The following is a 16296-nucleotide window of genomic DNA, read 5'->3' as shown; positions in this document are numbered from 1 at the left end:
TTTTTCAGTTAAATGACATGATTATATTTGGGCTACTTATTTATTAATGAGTTCCATATGAGCTCATTAACTTTCACATAATTTAAATTATAATTCGATTAATTATTAAATTATCTATTTCTTGTCTTAAAAAAAAAACCATAAATCAACATATAAGTGGATAAAAAGGGATTCATCTGGGTTATCTTATCCACATTTACATCTCCGGGCGCACGTGCCATATCTGTGAGGGACCACTTCCCAAATTCATCCAAGTACTGTAACAGACATTTTATTGCTGGCACTGCAAACACACTTCCTCTATGTTTTCATTTGGATTCTCCCAGAAGCAATTCTGAGCCAAGGATTTGCAAGTAGATAGTTTATTCAGAAGATGATCCCAGCAAACACTGGTAGGGAAGTGGGGAAGGGACACAGAGTAGGGGAAACAGACAATAAATGGTCCATTATTGAGCAAGTTGTCACTGTGGGCAACTGGGGCTCGGTCCTGCAGGGAGAACTTTGGAAAATGAGTTATCCTGCCTGGGGAGCAAGGAACTGGTGCATTACATATCCTCGACTCCTGACCATCAGTGGTTGAAGGTTGCTGGAGCAGGAAGTAACACATAAAGGAAAAGAACACAGTGTAAAGTAAAAGAATCTGATCTAGCCTGGCAGTGGGCATCACAGACCGCTTCCAAGGAAGTGATGCTTGAGCTGAGATCTGTGCGTACGTATATATGGGGCGGGAGGGGAGAGGGAGAGAACAGAACTCGTGCATAGAACCACATTGACACATACTTGAGAACACTGATCAGTGTCTTAGTCATCTTTGTATTCCCAGTCTAGCACCTAGTGCCTAGGGTATTACTGGGGCTCAGCAAATACTTGGTAAATTGAAGACAGATGTAAGGGGCTGACAAAGGATTTCAATCTGGAAGTAACGTGATTTTCTGAGGCTTTCCCCCCAAAGTCACGTATTGATCAGCAGTTCATTTGATGGCTATACTTTCCTTGACTCTTTATTATTAAATTGAAGATTTATGCTCCATTACTTTTGTCATTTTTCACAGATTTTAGCCTGGTGGTAGAGTGAGATAACGGCAAGGACCACAAACGAATTCCAACCATTCTCATGCCACAACCGGCCTGTTCTCAATCACACCAAACGCTTTCCCTCCTGGGCCTTTACACATGCGATTCTCTCTCTCAGAACACTACTCCTTCCCTGGGTTCCTCCCGTTCAAAATCACCTCCTCCCAGGGGCCTTCCCTGACCATCCGATCTAAATTAGTCTCCTCAGGCCTTCTTTAACACATCATCCAGTTTCATCTCATTTCTTTCATGGAGTTTACCTCTCTGAAATCATCTATTTGTCTATTCACCTCCACCTCCAATTCTAGGAGGGCAGGGGCCTTATCTGGTTCTCTGGATGTATCCCCAGTGCCCCAAACTAAGCAAATATGTGTTTATTCAACTAATGAGAAGAGCGTTACCTCAGATTCACCTCTGTTCTTTCAAGCCCTCAAAACCCTGAAGCTTTCCACTCCTGGCTCTACATCCCATTTTCAACAATAACATCATTTTTACACTACTTTGAGGTTCACAAAGTAGCCTGGAGTCCATTTCCTGAGTAGAGCCCCTCAAACGATGCTGAGATGGAAGGTCCGTCCAGGGAAGAACGCCCATTCTCTCCATTTTACAGTCTACGAAATTCAGCCTCAGAAAGGGGATTCGCCCGCGGCCGTGCCGAAAAGACGGGCAGGAGCCCTGAACGGGGTCCACATTCCGAAAAGCCTTTCCATGAGCCAGCGGATCCAAGACGCTTCATCATCTTTACTACTATTGTTTTATAGCATTCATTCTGGACGCGTTCCAGGCCGAAGGATGCCTCCCGGGCCCTCGCTGGTGTCCGAGTGCCCCAGACCTTAACCCCGGCCGCGCCCCCGCGCGCCCCGCCCCCGGCCCCGCCCCGGCCTCTGCTCCCACCCCGCCAGGACTCCCGCGCCCCGCGGGGACCGCCCACTCCCACCCGAGCCAATCAGCAGAGCTTCGGGGGGCGGAGCCGCAGACCCCGGACATCCTCTCTGAGCACCAATTGGTCAACCCAGCCGTCGCTCACGAGGTCGGGCCCCGTACCCACCTCCCTCCTTTTCCTCCACCCTCCCCTTAAGAAAAAACGGCGGTTGGGCCGCGGCGGCCGCCAACTGCACTCGGGAAGCGAAGGGGCGAGGAGCCGGGGAGCGAGGGAAGCAGGGACTGCGGGGAGGAGGAGGCTGAGACAGAGGAGGGGAGCTCGGCCCAGCCGGAGCTATCTCCGTCGAGAACAAAATGGCGGCGCTGGCGGAGGGCCAACTGTGAGGCGGGGCCGCGGCCATTCCCCCTCCGCCCCCACCCTTGCGCCGGCCGGGCCGGTCAGGGGGAGCCCGCTCGCTTCGCCCGGCCGGGGCGGGGAGGGGAGGAGGGGAGCGGCCCGGCCCACTATGCAAAGCGTCCGGCGCCGCCGCCGCCGCCGCCGCCCCGTGGCAAAGGTAAAAGGGTCGGGTTCAGCCGCCGCGGCGGCGCCTCCATGTCCGCGCGCCAGGCCCGCCCCCTCCGCCGCCGGCCCGAGCCCGCCCCGGCCCTTTTTCAATTTTACCTCAGGATTTGGCGCCAAAGCGGCCTCGAAGCAGGTCCCGTGTCTGCGGCGGGCGCCCCCGGCGCGGAGGGCAAGGCGCGGGGAGGCCGGGCTCCCGGCGTTGGCAGATGGCGGGAGCCCCGGGCCGCGGGCTCACGGGGCAGCGGGAGAGAGACGAGACGCCGAGGTGGGGGCGGGGGTGGCGGGGGCGGGCCTGGGGGCGCCGGCGGGGTCGCGGGGAAGGGGGCGTTTGTTATTGTTTTTGTCAGTGAAAGGTCAGAGTTCGTGACCCCGGTGCCGCCGCCGCCGCCGCCGCCCGCGCTGGTAGGAGGAGGGCGAATGTTCTTCTTCCTCTACCCAGCGCCGGCCTCGCCGCGGCCGCGGGGGGCGGGCGAGCACGCGATTGGCTGAGGCGCGCGCGCTCACCGGAACGCTGCGGCCGCCGCTGCTCCGTCCGGCCCCTCGGCGGCGGCGGCGGCGGAGAGCGGCCGCGCTCTGGGGTCCGCGCCGGGCCGGCGGGCACCGCCGTCAGGCGAAATGGAATTTAAATGGCGCGGGGTAAAGGGTTGGTTGGTCGTTTTAAAAACCTCGGAACCCCGGACACCGTTATTCGGGTGCAAAGCCGCCTCTTGCGGGGGCCGCGAGCTTCTCGAGGCTGGGTGGCGATTGTCTTCTCGCCGTGACATCCTCCACCCCGGCCTCCTGCCCGGCTGAAGCCCCTGCGTTTGTTGATTGAAGAAGCAGTCCCGCAGCAGAGCGCCTGTAGGTCGGCAGTTTGTTGAGTGGGTGTTAAACTGTTCGTGCCCTGCTCCGTTCCGATGGTTTGTTATTTAAGTTTTAAAGGTCCGAGGATGCCCCAGCTTCTGGCAGTATCAGATAAAGTGTGGGAACCCTGTCAAACCTCTCATTTATGGTCCTTTAGCGAACGTATGATTCAAATCTTGTGAAGTCCACGCCTCTTCCCTTCGCGGTTTGGAACTCGTAAACAGTGATACGTAAATGTATATAAAGCAGCTCTTGGCAAAATTGCTTAAATATAGAAAGAAAATTGCTTCTCTTGATCTGATGAATGTTGGGTTGTGGGTTTTCCTTAGATATTTCTCTTTTTTATGTTATGCCTTTAACTTGCTTTGGAAGGTGTGGACCACTTATCTTAGAAGCCCTGAAGTGTTGAGGCTAGACTCTTATTGATAATCATGCTTTGTAGGCTGAAGATCCTCTGCTAATTGATTTTTTTCTGCACTTTTGTTGTTTGTTACAAATAAATACTGACTCCAAGATGGATGGGTTAACCTTTCTTTCTTAAACAGTAGCCATTGGGGCTTTTATCAGGATAACCCCAACTTTGAGTATTTTGTCCATAATCTTATACTTCTATTTGATAGGAAATGCTTTAAACGCACCCATTTTCCCCTCTTCCTTGTTTTTACCTTGCAAGGAAATAAGTGGAGAAGAGAGTTAAATTTGTAATGTCGTGGTGAACCACAGATCCTGAAGTTGGAAGGGGCCTCAATAGATGACATGATCCAATCGTCTTCTGGCAGGAAGATTTTACAGGAGAGGTGGGTGAGAACCAGAAATGTCAAGTGATGTGCCTCAGGTAACCCAGTATTTTGATGGTAAATCCTTGTACACATGGACTGCTTTGCAATTGTGTACTCTTTTTCAAAAATAAAATTTTTTCTTTTTTACTTTTTTTCATGCAGTTTTTTTCCTCCCTAGAGACCCAGTACATAGTTGTATATTCTAGTTGTAAGTCCTTCTAGTTCTTCTAAGTGAACCCCTGCCACGGCATGGCTACTGACAGGTGGGTGGTGTGGTTCCACAACCGGGAACGGAACCAGGCCGCTGGAGCAGAGCACACCGAACTTTAACCACTAGGCCATCAAGGCTGGCTCAAAAATTAAGTTTTTAATGTTAAATAATACATATAGATATAGCATAAAAATTCACACATCAGTGAGTTTTGGGGGAGGTTCACAAACACAATTGTACTAGATTTTAAAATAAATACTAAACAATAATTAATGTTTGTATGATGGCTTATAGTTTTCTTAATTTTCTTCATTTAATACTCAGCAGCTCTGTGAACAAGGCACTGTTATTTCCATTTTACTGAGGTGCGGAAACTGAGGCCCAGATAAGCAACCTGCCCAATGCTACAGGTGCAATAAGTGAAGCCAGGGCTCTGATCTAGTCCTTTTGATTAAGGTTTATGCTGTAAATCATGCTGCATCAGTTTGTCATGTGTGTAATAGTATTCAGTAAATTTTCAGTTAAAGGTTAGTTGTTTAATATTGAAAGTTAGTAGCAAGGGTTCATAATCTTGAGTGGCTTTTCTTCCCCTGAAAATAGATGCCCACGTACACACACATTGCAAACAACATCAGCAGGTAACAGTCTTCTGCAAGCTGAGGTCAGCACTGCCATAGTGCCATTTTTGCTTCCATTTTGTTTTTGCTAGAAGTCTTTGTAGTGAGAACTCTAAGTGGCTTTGTAACACTTGATGGATTTTAGAATCACCAAAAATATTGAAGTTGTATTATACTAGCCATACTTTGTTTATTTGACTGTCTATTAATAAGAAGTATCCACATTTGCATTAACAGTGCTTTTTGTTTTATCAACCTTTAAAATAAAGGGTTCTTGACTGGGAGTGCACTTCAGAACTGCCAGGCCCTGGGTGGTTCAGAAACAGTAAGCTTTGGTATCAGTACTTCTACTGAGCATCACAGATAATTCTGATGCACACTACAGGCCTGAACCTGCATGGCAAAAAATTCGAAAAACGCATGGCAGAAAAACCAAGATAAAACTTTTTTTTTTTTTTTTTTTTAAAGATTTTATTTATTTTATTTTTTCCCCCCAAAGCCCCAGTGGGTAGTTGTATGTCGTAGCTGCACATCCTTCCAGTTGCTGTATGTGGGACTCGGCCTCAGGATGAACGGAGAAGCGGTGCCTCGATGCGCACCCGGGATCCGAACCCGGGCCACCAGCATCGCAGCGCGCGCACTTAACCACCAAGCCACAGGGCCGGCCCAAGATAAAACTTTTTGTTTCACCTTTTGAAATGCAGTTTAGAAGTTTTGTTTTGTTTTGTTTTGTTTTTTAAACTCTGACCGTGCCTGAAGAGTATTCATTCACAGGGACCCGGGGCTTGATGGGAGTGATGATATATCTGGCAGTACCCAGCCCTTATGTGTGCATCGTCTTGGCACCTACCCACACTATGAGCCCTGTATTGAGATGTGCCTTGTCCCTCTCTATCTCAGGCCTTAACACAGTACAGAGTGGGTATGAAGTGGGCATTTATTGAATGAATGCTTTCCCAGCAACAGCGTATGGTGAACAATATTCATATCATCGTCCTGTTTTTACAGATGAACTCACTGAAAACAAGTTTTGGTGACTTCTGTGAGCTGGGATGTGAGCCTGGGGCTTCTGGCTCCTTGCACAGTCCTCTGTGGATGAGACCCAGGTGCCCTCCTTGGTCCTCTGGGCAGGTCTTTTTTTTCCATAACACTTAACTAGTCTGTGTGTCATCAATTATTAATTGACTTGGCTGTGAGCTCCTTGAAAGCAGGAACTATATCATGCAGTTTCTTTTTTACCTAGCACAGAGTAAACATGTTTTTTGCCATCCAAGGTTATCTTAAATTTGCATTTAAATGATAAATGTTGAGTCAATGAAAATGAAATTTTAATTAAACAATAGTTGTAGATGTGCTAAATTTTTCAAATTACTATTATCAGAGATTTTTTTACTTGTAAGGGTACTGCTTTTATAATAGCATAAATAATGATTTTCCTTTTTATTTTAATAGACTGGAAAGGCTTAATAATTACCTTCATAAGTACTTATGTACATCTTTGTATCAATTGTTCTATAATAGCTTATGCTTTGTTTATCACCATGATAGTAATCATTTTATGAAACTTCTGGTTATATCATCTATATAATTATGACATGTTTATAAAATAAACTTTTAAACCCCATGTAATTTTTAGTAGCCTTATTTTTCAAGAAGGTGGAATCCGAACAGATGTAATCACTGAATACCAGATTGCACATTCCTTATATTTACACATTATCCTGTTCAATCTTCACAGTAACCTTGTGAAGTAGATGGTGTTATTTTGTTTTTACAGCTGAAGAGGCTGAGGCCTTAAACAGAGAGAGGACGGCTTCTCCAAGTCATGTCGCCAGCAAGTGGTGGAACATTTATTAATAGTTATTTCTGCTTATTTCTTCTCTTCTGTCCTTGACAACTTTGAGAGGAAGAAAACCTCTTCTACCTACCTTGATTCTGTCAAAGTCAAGCTCTGTCACAGGCGGAGGCTACTTGGAGAGGTCTCAGCTTGTATAAAAATGTCCCTTATTCTTCCCAGGAAGAGATAAGAGAAAGACCGCCCTGGTGGATTAGTGGTACAGGAACACCGTAAGAGTACGCTCCTGAGCCCTTTCCAGAATGGCTTTTACTGCAAGTCATGCCCCTTTAGCTTCTGACCTGGGGCTTCCTGGGCCTTGAAAAGGTATTATTTCTAAGTTGTACTTGGCTCAAATATCTTGGAGCATGATGGAAAGTTAGATTGTTTTCTCAGAAAAATGCACCTGCCCTTGGTCCCCTGTTTTAAAATATGAGTTGCTTGGAAGGGCGTTTTTTGTTTTTTTAAATGTCGCCTAGTTACAAACTCTCAATCTTAAGGCTTTGGAGTTTTTTTTACTAGCCCAGCACCACCTCAAGAGCTAACCCTCTTGGGACTGCTGGCCTTTGACTTGAGAAGTCTAAAAGTTGAATAGTGGCATTCCTTGAGTTTCTTAAAAGATTGTTTCAACCTCACAGCCTGTTGGCTACAGGCCAAGAAATGTGCCTAGAAGCCAAAGGTTGCTTGGAAAACCCTTCTTTGCTTTGCTTTGAATCCTACCCTTCACTTTGGGGAGAGATGGGATGCTACCCTGAGGCTTCTAGCCTTCAGTGACTGTCGGTACGCTGTCAGGACTGAGGGTCTAAAGGACACCAAATCCTGTTGGTTCTACCCTCACATTTTGCCCTTCCCCCACTCTTCTCTGATTTAGGTCCTGTCTTGTCCCACTGCTGTGGTTTCCTAACCTTCCTAACCAGTCTCAATCAGCTGCCCTTTCCCTCCCTCCCTTTCTCCCTCCCTTCCTCCCTTCAAGCTGCTGCCTGGAAGGGTCTAAAACGGAGCCATTTCTAGCCCTCTTCTGTTTGTAAAGTTCTTTAATGGTTCTGCATTGCTTAGGGCTGAAGTGAAAACTCAGATGCCTAAGGAGGAGGCAGTGCAGGGGGAGGGGGGAAGTCTAGCAAGTAGTCTGAAGGAGGTTAGGAAGCTAATGTAAACACCATTAGTATGTTAAACGCTTGTAGTGTTACCTGGAGAGCTCACTACCCACTGGAACGGGCAGCGCCTCATCAGCACCAGAATGCGGCCCAGGTATCTTCGGATTTCTCAAGAGAAGCCAGAAGTCCAGAATTGTAAATGTGAAATCTCTTGACTTTAAAATGTTGGCAATTTACAAATGGTTTTTGAACTATGCAGGCCAAGCAATATCTCTTAACCATGGTTCTGGGCCTCAGAACTAGTTTGGGACCTCTGACCAATCAGATGAAATCCAAGCTCCTGAGCGGGGCCATTTGAAAAGCCTTCACAATGGGTCTTTTCAGTCACCTTGAGATTACAGCATCACTCAGTGGTAGTCTTCCAATAAAAAAACTGTTGAACTCAGTAAGAATTTTGATTCCTTATATTGAGCATACATTTTCATCTGTCGTGGAGAGGGAACTTGGCAGGCAGGAAACAGGAGTCCATGTGTAGAAGCTGAATCCAAAGTGTGTGTGTGTGTGTGTGTTGGGAGTGAAAAACTTCCTGTCTCCTGCCTGGGGAAGGGCAGGGCAGTCACTTGTCTGTGTAGGGTGGGGTTGGGCATCTGAGGCTCTCATGACTCCTTACAGAGACTCTCAACTGATCTTCCTGTCTTTAGTCCCACCCTGGCCCTCCCAGACACCTGTGCCTCCAGCTTCTGAGCCTCTCTAGGGGCAGGGGCCCATGTGCCTCACTGGCGTCCCTCCCTGCAGGCACTTTGGTGTTAGCTTTCTCCTCTGCCAAGCCTGCTGCCACTGTCCATGCATGATATATCTTCCAAAAATGGATTGACAGTTTCCATACCCTCTGCCTCCTCTCAGATTTTGTCTTTTAGGTTATATCTTTTTATTCCTTTACTGTGTTTAGGTTTTGGGAGGGAGTCAAGAAATGCATGTTTCTTGGTTATCTGTCACTGCATAACTAATCACAAGCCCAATGGCTTAGAAACCAACAATCACTTTTTAAAAAATTATCATCTTGCAGTTCTAGGGGGCTCAGATAGGTTCTCTCTTGGGTTTTCTCATGGTCAAAGTCAGATAGTAGCTGAAGTCCTCTGAAAGGCTTCTTTGTGTGTCTAGTGGTTGATGCTGGCTGGCAGTGTCAACACTGACACGTGTGGCCTGGGCTTCCTCATAGCATGGCAGATGCATCCCAAGAGCCAGTATCACTAGAACAAAGTGGCATTTTACATAGAGTTACTTTCTTGTTTGCTGCTCACTGAGCCATCACAAAGGTCTGTCCAGGTTCTAGGGGAGGGAATACATAACTCCACTACTTAATGGGAGGGGTGTCAAAGTCACATCATAAGAAGAACATGCAGGAGGGGATCTGTTGTGGTGGCCGTTTTTGACAGAATGGACTCTACCTCACAAGTGTTCAGTTTGCCTTTAGATAGAAGACCAGAGTGGTCTTTCTACTACTTAGATCTGTTCTTGTCACCTATCTCTTCTAAAGCATCTAAAGGCTCCCACAGCCTCCTAGTAACTATAGGATAAGTGCAATGGCCCTGAATGACCTGGCCCCAAACAGGGGCGTCTGTTTCTTGTCTCATCTGCTTTTGTGACTTCCTGGATTCTGGCGGTTCTTAACTACCCCAATCCCTGAATGTGCTGCATGGTGTCCTACTCATTCTCACACACCTTACTCATTCTGCTCTCTGCCTCCAGGGGCCTCTCCAACCCCCTTTCTCTGTAAGGCAAACCCCTCCTCTATGTCAACCCCCAACTCGGAAGTCACCCTCAGGAACTCTTTCCTAATCTGCCTCAGGCACAATCCATTCACTGTTATCCACTTTCCCACAGAGAGTTAGAGCCTTTGTACCTAACGTCTCAGATTGTGAGCTCCTGGAAGTAAATAACCATGTGTCTCTAGTGCTTAATACTATGCCAAGCCTGGTGTCACTGTGAAAATAGTGCCTGGGTATTGCAGTGTTCCAAAGGCCCTTAGCATCCTCATAGGCTTACATATGCAACATTCAGCCACTTACTTTCTTCTTATTGCACCAGAGTCAACTGAAAATTTGTAGCACCAGGAAACACAACCCCGATCATATTTACCTTTCTATCCAGCTAATTAATCCTGGAAATTAATATGTTTCTTGAGGCTCTAGGTTTCAACAGGAAATTTGATTTGTTCATAGATGTTTTGGTTATGACTTAGGCAATCGGCATTTTTCTATATTAGGAAAGTCAATATTTATCAGTCAATTGTGTATCAGAGTTTCAATCAGTGAGTTAGTTTCCAGAATAACTGAAAACTAATAACCTTTCAGCTGAGGAAAGTGGTGGTAGCAGAGTGGAGAGCATCCTGAATGGCTCCCCACATTCCAGATTTGCGATTAACTTAGTGTGGGGCTTTTGACAACAGATCCAACTCCTGAGTGTGTTTGCTCCAAGGTCAGTGGAGGCTGCACCACCTACCAGGGTGGGCAAGTGTGGAAGGAAGCATGCAGAAGCACTTTTTAAGTGGTAAACTGAGGCATTCACAAAGATTTCTGAACCTCAAAGCCCAAAATTTTTGACTGACGTTTGAACTGAACACCTTATATTATGTAGATAAGAAAATCTGAATGTTTAGTGCACTGTTTATTTAAAAATTTGAAATGTGCTATTTAGCAAATGTTTTATCTATTGTGATTTTCCCCCCAAAGAGAGAACTTGTCAAGAAACACTGTGTTGTATCTTTATTAGAAGTTTTATCCCTACACCTTTCCTGAATAAAGAGGAAAAAGACTTTTCTCTTAAAAATTTTCACAAAAAAAGCTTAACATGCCAAGGGACATATCAGGAAAAAGAAAAGCTTTTTTAAAAATGTTATTTAAAAGGCCATTTTCTTCACTTATTTTTGACAGGAGGGGATCTTTTTCTCCTCCTATGTAGCAAGGGATGGACCCATAGGATGAGAGAGTGATATCTTGGTAATTGTAAAAATGGAAGATCTTTGTTGAGTAGGTGAAAGGTTGAGATTTAAGAGAAATTAGTAAAATTGCTATAGTGAAAACCAATGGTCATTTTTCACCTTGCCCCATAAAATATGATTCGGGATCACACTGAGTGGTATTATAGCTGTATTTTTTTTATTGATGTCATACTAGTTTATAACCTTTTGAAATTTCAGTTGTACATTATTGTTTGTCAGTCACCATATAAATGTGCCCCTTCACCCCTTATGCCGATCCCCTAACCCCCTTCTCTCTGGTAACCACCAAACTGTTCTCTCTTTCCGTGTGTTAGTTTATCTTCCACATATGAGTGACATCATATGGTGTTTGTCTTTCTCTGTCTGGCTTATTTCACTTAACATAATACCCTCCAGGTCCATCCATGTCATTGCAAATGGGACAATTTTGTCTTTTTTATGGCTGAGTACTATTCCATTGTGTATATATACCACGTCTTCTTTATCCACTCATCAGTCGAGAGACACTTGGGTTGCTTCCACTTCTTGGCTATAGTGAATAATGATGCAATGAGCAGAGGGGTGCATAAGTCTCTTTGGATTCTTGATTTCAAGTTCTTTGGATAAATACCCAGTAGTGGGATAGCTGGATCATAAGGTATTTCTATTTTTAATTTTTTGAGGAATCTCCATACTGTTTTCCATAGAGGCTGCACCAGTTTGCATTCCCACCAGCAGTGAATGAGGCTTCCCTTTTCTCCACAACCTCTCCAGCATTTGTGGTTTTTTTGTCTTGGTGATTATAGCCATTCTGACGGGTGTGAGGTGATATCTTAGTGTCGTTTTGATTTGCATTTCCCTGATGATTAGTGATGTTGAACATCTTTTCATGTGCCTATTGGCCATCTGTATATCTTCCTTAGAAAAATATCTGTTCCTATCCTCTGCCCATTTTTGATCAGGTTGTTTTTTTGTTGTTCAGTTGTGTGAGTTCTTTATATATTGTGGAGATTAACTCCTTGTTAGATACGCTTTGCAAATACTTTCTCCCAGCTGGCGGGTTGTCTTTTCATTTTGATCCTGGTTTCCTTTGCCTGGCAGAAGCTCTGTAGTCTGATGAAGTCCCGCTTGTTTATTTTTTCTTTTGTTTCCCTTGTCTGTGTAGGCATGGAATTCAAAAAGATCCCTCTAAGACCGATGTCAAAGAGTATACTGCTGGGCCGGCCCCGTGGCTTAGCGGTTAAGTGCGCGCGCTCCACTACTGGCGGCCCAGGTTCGGACCCCGGGCGCGCACCGACGCACCGCTTCTCTGGCCATGCTGAGGCCGCGTCCCACGTACAGCAACTAGAAGGATGTGCAGCTATGACATACAACTATCTACTGGGGCTTTGGGGGAAAAAATAAATAAATAAAATTATTAAAAAAAAAAAGAGTATACTGCCTATATTTTCTTCCAGGAGTTTTATAGTTTCAGGTCTTACCTTCAAGTCGTTGGTCCATTTTGAGTTAATTTTTGTGTATGGCAAAAGATAATAATCTACTTTCATTCTTTTGCATGTGATTGTCCAATTTTCCAACCATTTGTTGAAGAGACTTTCCTTTCTCCATTGTATGTTCTTAGCTCCTTGGTTGAAAATTAGCTGTCCGTAGATGTGTGGTTTTATTTCTGGGCTTTCAGTTCTATTCCATTGATCTGTGTGTCTGTTTTTGAACCAGTACCATGCTGTTTGGATTATTATAGCTTTGCAGTATATTTTGAAGTGAGGGATTGTGATGCCTGCAACTTTGTTCTTTTTTCTCAGGATTGCTTTAGCTATCTGGAGCCTTTTGTTGCCCCATATGAATTTTAGGATTCTTTGTTCTGTTTCTGTGAAGAATGTCATTGGGATTCTGATTGGGATTGCACTGAATCTGTAGATTGCTTTAGGTAGTATGGACATATTAAGTATGTTTATTTTTCCCATCCATGTGCATGGGATGTCTTTCCATTTCTTTATGTCATAATCAATTTCTTTCAATAATGTCTTATAGTTTTTATTGTATAGGTCTTTCACCTCCTTGGTTAAATTTATTCCTAGATATTTTATTCTTTTTGTTGTGATTATAAATGGGATTGTCTTCTTGAGTTCTCTTTCTGTTAGTTCGTTATTAGAGTATAGAAATGCAACTGATTTTTATAAGTTGATTTTGTACCCTGCAACTTTGCTGTAGTTGTTGATTATTTCTAATAGTTTTCTGATGGATTCTTTAGGATTTTCTATATATAAATTCATGTCATCTGCAAACAGCGAGAGTTTCACTTCTTCGTTGCCTATCTGCTTTCCTTTTATTCCTTTTTCTTACCTAATTGCTCTGGCAAGAACTTCTAGTACTATGTCAAAGAGTGGTGAGAGTGGGCACCCTTGTCTTGTCCCTGTTCTCAGAGGAATGGCTTTCAGTTTTTCCCTGTTGAGTATGATGTTGGCTGTGGGTTTGTCATATATGGCCTTTATTCTGCTGAGGTACTTTCCTTCTATATCCATTTTGTTGAGAGTTTTTATCATAAATGGATGTTGGATCTTGTAAAATGCTTTCTCTATATTTATTGAGATGATCATGTGGTTTTTATTTCTCATTTTGTTAATGTGGTGTATCACATTGACTGATTTGCCGATGTTGAACCATCCCTCTGTCCCTGGTATAAATCCCACTTGATCATGGAGTATGATCTTTTTAATGTATTGCTGTTGTGGGAGATCAAAATTGGCCACTGTGAAATATATCTCTTTACCTTGATTATTTTCTCTGATGGACATTTGACCTCCCCCAAACTGCCTAAAGAATTTAACATAGAAGACCTGTTCCAGGAGGGAGTTACTATCATATGATGGCTGTAATATAATGCAAAATAGATGTTACAATAGGAAAGGCACCAACAAGCCCCTCTTATCAAAAATTCCGTCTCTCCCAGGCCACATTCTCTAGGTGGCCCTACAAGGAGTTGGCAGACAAACATTTACATTTATAAGGGAAATCTCTGTTTGTAAAGGTATCTCCCTCTGTGTGCTGGGAAGGGGGGGTGGGGCATGGCCTTGTCTCTGGAAACTCTTATCAGTATGGAAGGAAAAGACTTAAATCTACATACTCTTGATTACTGTGATTTCTGTCTCTCCGGCCACATTCTTTACAGGTGGCCCTGTAAAGAATTGTCTGACGAGGGCTGGCGCGTTGGTGCAAGCAGTTAAGTGTGTGCGCTCCACTGCGGCGGTCCAGGGTTCGCCGGTTCAGATCCTGGGCTCACACTGATGCACCACTTGGCAAGCCATGCTGTGGCAGCGTCCCATATAAAGTAGAGGAAGATGGGCATGGATGTTAGCCCAGGGCCAGTCTTCCTCAGCAAAAAGAGGAGGATTGGCAGATGTTAGCTCAGGGCCGATCTTGCTCGCAAAAAAAAAAAAAAAGCAGTTGTCTGACAAACATCTACATTTCCCTCTTCATGTAAATTGTCTTCTTCCCCTCTGAAATCCCAACACACTACCCACCCCCAACATCCTCCTTTGTCTTTAGCTGAAGATAGTATTTAAGATGAGAATCTCTGCTATTATGTGGACAAACTCAGTTTCCCTGGTTTCTCCCATGTATACATGTTATTAAGCTTGGTATTGTTTTCTCCTGCTAACCTGTCTTTTAATTATTTGGCCAGCCATAATAACTTTAAGGGAACGGGCGGAGGGGGATTCTCCCTCTTCCTCGACACTGTATTCAGTTTGCCAATATTTTGTTGAGGATTTTTGCATCTATGTTCATCAGTGATATTGGCCTATAATTTTCCTTCTTTGCATTGTCCTTGTCTGACTTTGGTATCAGGGTGATGTTGGCTTCATAGAATGTGTTAGGAAGTGTTCCATCTTCCTCTATTTTTTGGAATAGTTTGAGAAGGATAGGTATTAAATCTTCTTTGAATGTTTGGTAAAATTCTCCAGAAAAGCCATCTGGTCCTGAACTTTTATTTTTTGGGAGGTTTTTGATTACTGTTTCAATCTCTTTACCTGTGACTGGTCTATTCAGATTCACTATTTCTTTATACCTGTATTTTTAAAAGAGCTGTCTAATTTATGCCTATAATAACTTTCATAATTATACATGTTGGAATAATCAAGTCTCATGCTTGGGGGCATAGCCAATTACTGTAGCGATCAAGAGGGAATTTATTATCTCATGTATGCTGCTCACAGCAGGGTGGCTCCATTACATATTCATGACTTCTAGGGTAGTGGTGTTAAAGGTTAAGTACAGGCCACTGGATTTGAAGGGCCACAGATTTACTGGGGATGGCAGTTCTTTTAAATCCTAATCTCCTGCTCATATCTTGTTACTTCAGAGGCCTTCTAAGGAACATATGGCCTGTTGCCTACACTTGACCACAAGGCAGATGTTTGGAAACAGTTCTTGGTGAACGTTCTAGATGCACTTTCCCTCTCAGTCCACCTTTGGAGAGAACATGAATTACACTTTTGAAGGTGAGATCCTAATTTTGAAGAGACATTGAGGTCGTTTAGGGCAGTTCATTTAGGGCAGTTAACACTTGAGTGGGGAATCTTTATCTAAACCAGAGGAGTAGTCACTGCTGAAAACATGCTTTAGGACCCCCTGGCATAAAACATGTTGTTATTTTAAACTTCTGTAATATTTGCAACTCTCAGCTCCTGGAGAATTTTTTAAATTTATAGTTTACATATACAAATAATAGGGTTTTCCCTTAATTGCTACTGTATCCATTTCCTGATCAAAAGAATTTGTGTAGCTTTAGCATGCATTTTGTACTTTTTTCTCCTTGCAATATTTTTGAAACATTCAAAAACTAAAACTGGAAACGTGTCATTACATTTGAATATGTGACTTTAATAAAATCTTTTATTTTGGCTCATTATGTGTCTGACTGCATCTTTGTGCTCTTTATTTTTTTTCTTACCTGATTCTCTTAAGCTAGTGGTTTAAAATTTTTTTGACCATAATCTATAAGTATTAATATATTTTACATCAGCAATCAGTATATCACATGTATACACACACACGATTAAAACAGAAATGTCATGAAATAGTCCTTAAGGACAGTGGACACACTGTGCCATGTTAAGGCTAGCACTTGTTGATAAGGCTTTCTTCCTTTTATTTTTTGGGCTTTCTTAATATGGTTTTATTTTGTACAAGCCTCTCTCTGGCTCTTGTGGAAGTGCTGCCACCCCACGCTGGCTCTATTATAACGGCACTCTTGAAAGACAAAGTAGAAAATGAGGGCTGTTGTCATTCTGCTCTGTCAACACAGAATGCCATTTCCTACAAGACATCATCAGATTATCTGTACAAGGAAGAGACCGAGACCATGTAGAGAACTTGTTCTGCAGAATCTCGCCCATGATCACCAGGACGTTATCAGGGTT

General features: G+C 44.0%; 1 protein-coding gene and 1 long non-coding RNA gene across 4 annotated transcripts in view; one reads left to right on the top strand and one right to left on the bottom strand.

Annotated features, from left to right (window-relative positions):
- The window catches only part of NR2C2 (nuclear receptor subfamily 2 group C member 2), a 120548-nt gene extending 117743 nt beyond the window's left edge, over window positions 1-2805 (bottom strand). For both annotated transcript variants that reach the window (XM_058565788.1, XM_058565793.1), the window contains exon 1: window positions 2618-2805. The gene's annotated coding sequence lies outside the window, so the exon portion shown is untranslated. The remainder of the gene's footprint in view (window positions 1-2617) is intronic.
- Window positions 2806-2934: 129 nt separating this feature from the next.
- On the top strand, window positions 2935-15747 carry LOC131420077 (uncharacterized). 2 transcript variants are annotated; one of them, XR_009223461.1, is made up of 3 exons: window positions 2935-3591; window positions 4035-4158; window positions 12042-15747. It is a non-coding gene; the product is annotated as an uncharacterized LOC131420077 (long non-coding RNA). The 2 variants fall into 2 exon arrangements; XR_009223457.1 differs by adding an exon at window positions 6986-7129 and having other exon boundaries at window positions 2935-4158.
- Window positions 15748-16296: the final 549 nt, after the last annotated feature.

Source organism: Diceros bicornis, chromosome 2 (genome assembly GCF_020826845.1).
Source record: "Diceros bicornis minor isolate mBicDic1 chromosome 2, mDicBic1.mat.cur, whole genome shotgun sequence".
Lineage (NCBI taxonomy): Eukaryota > Metazoa > Chordata > Mammalia > Perissodactyla > Rhinocerotidae > Diceros > Diceros bicornis.
This window is presented reverse-complemented; position numbering and strand designations above follow the sequence as displayed.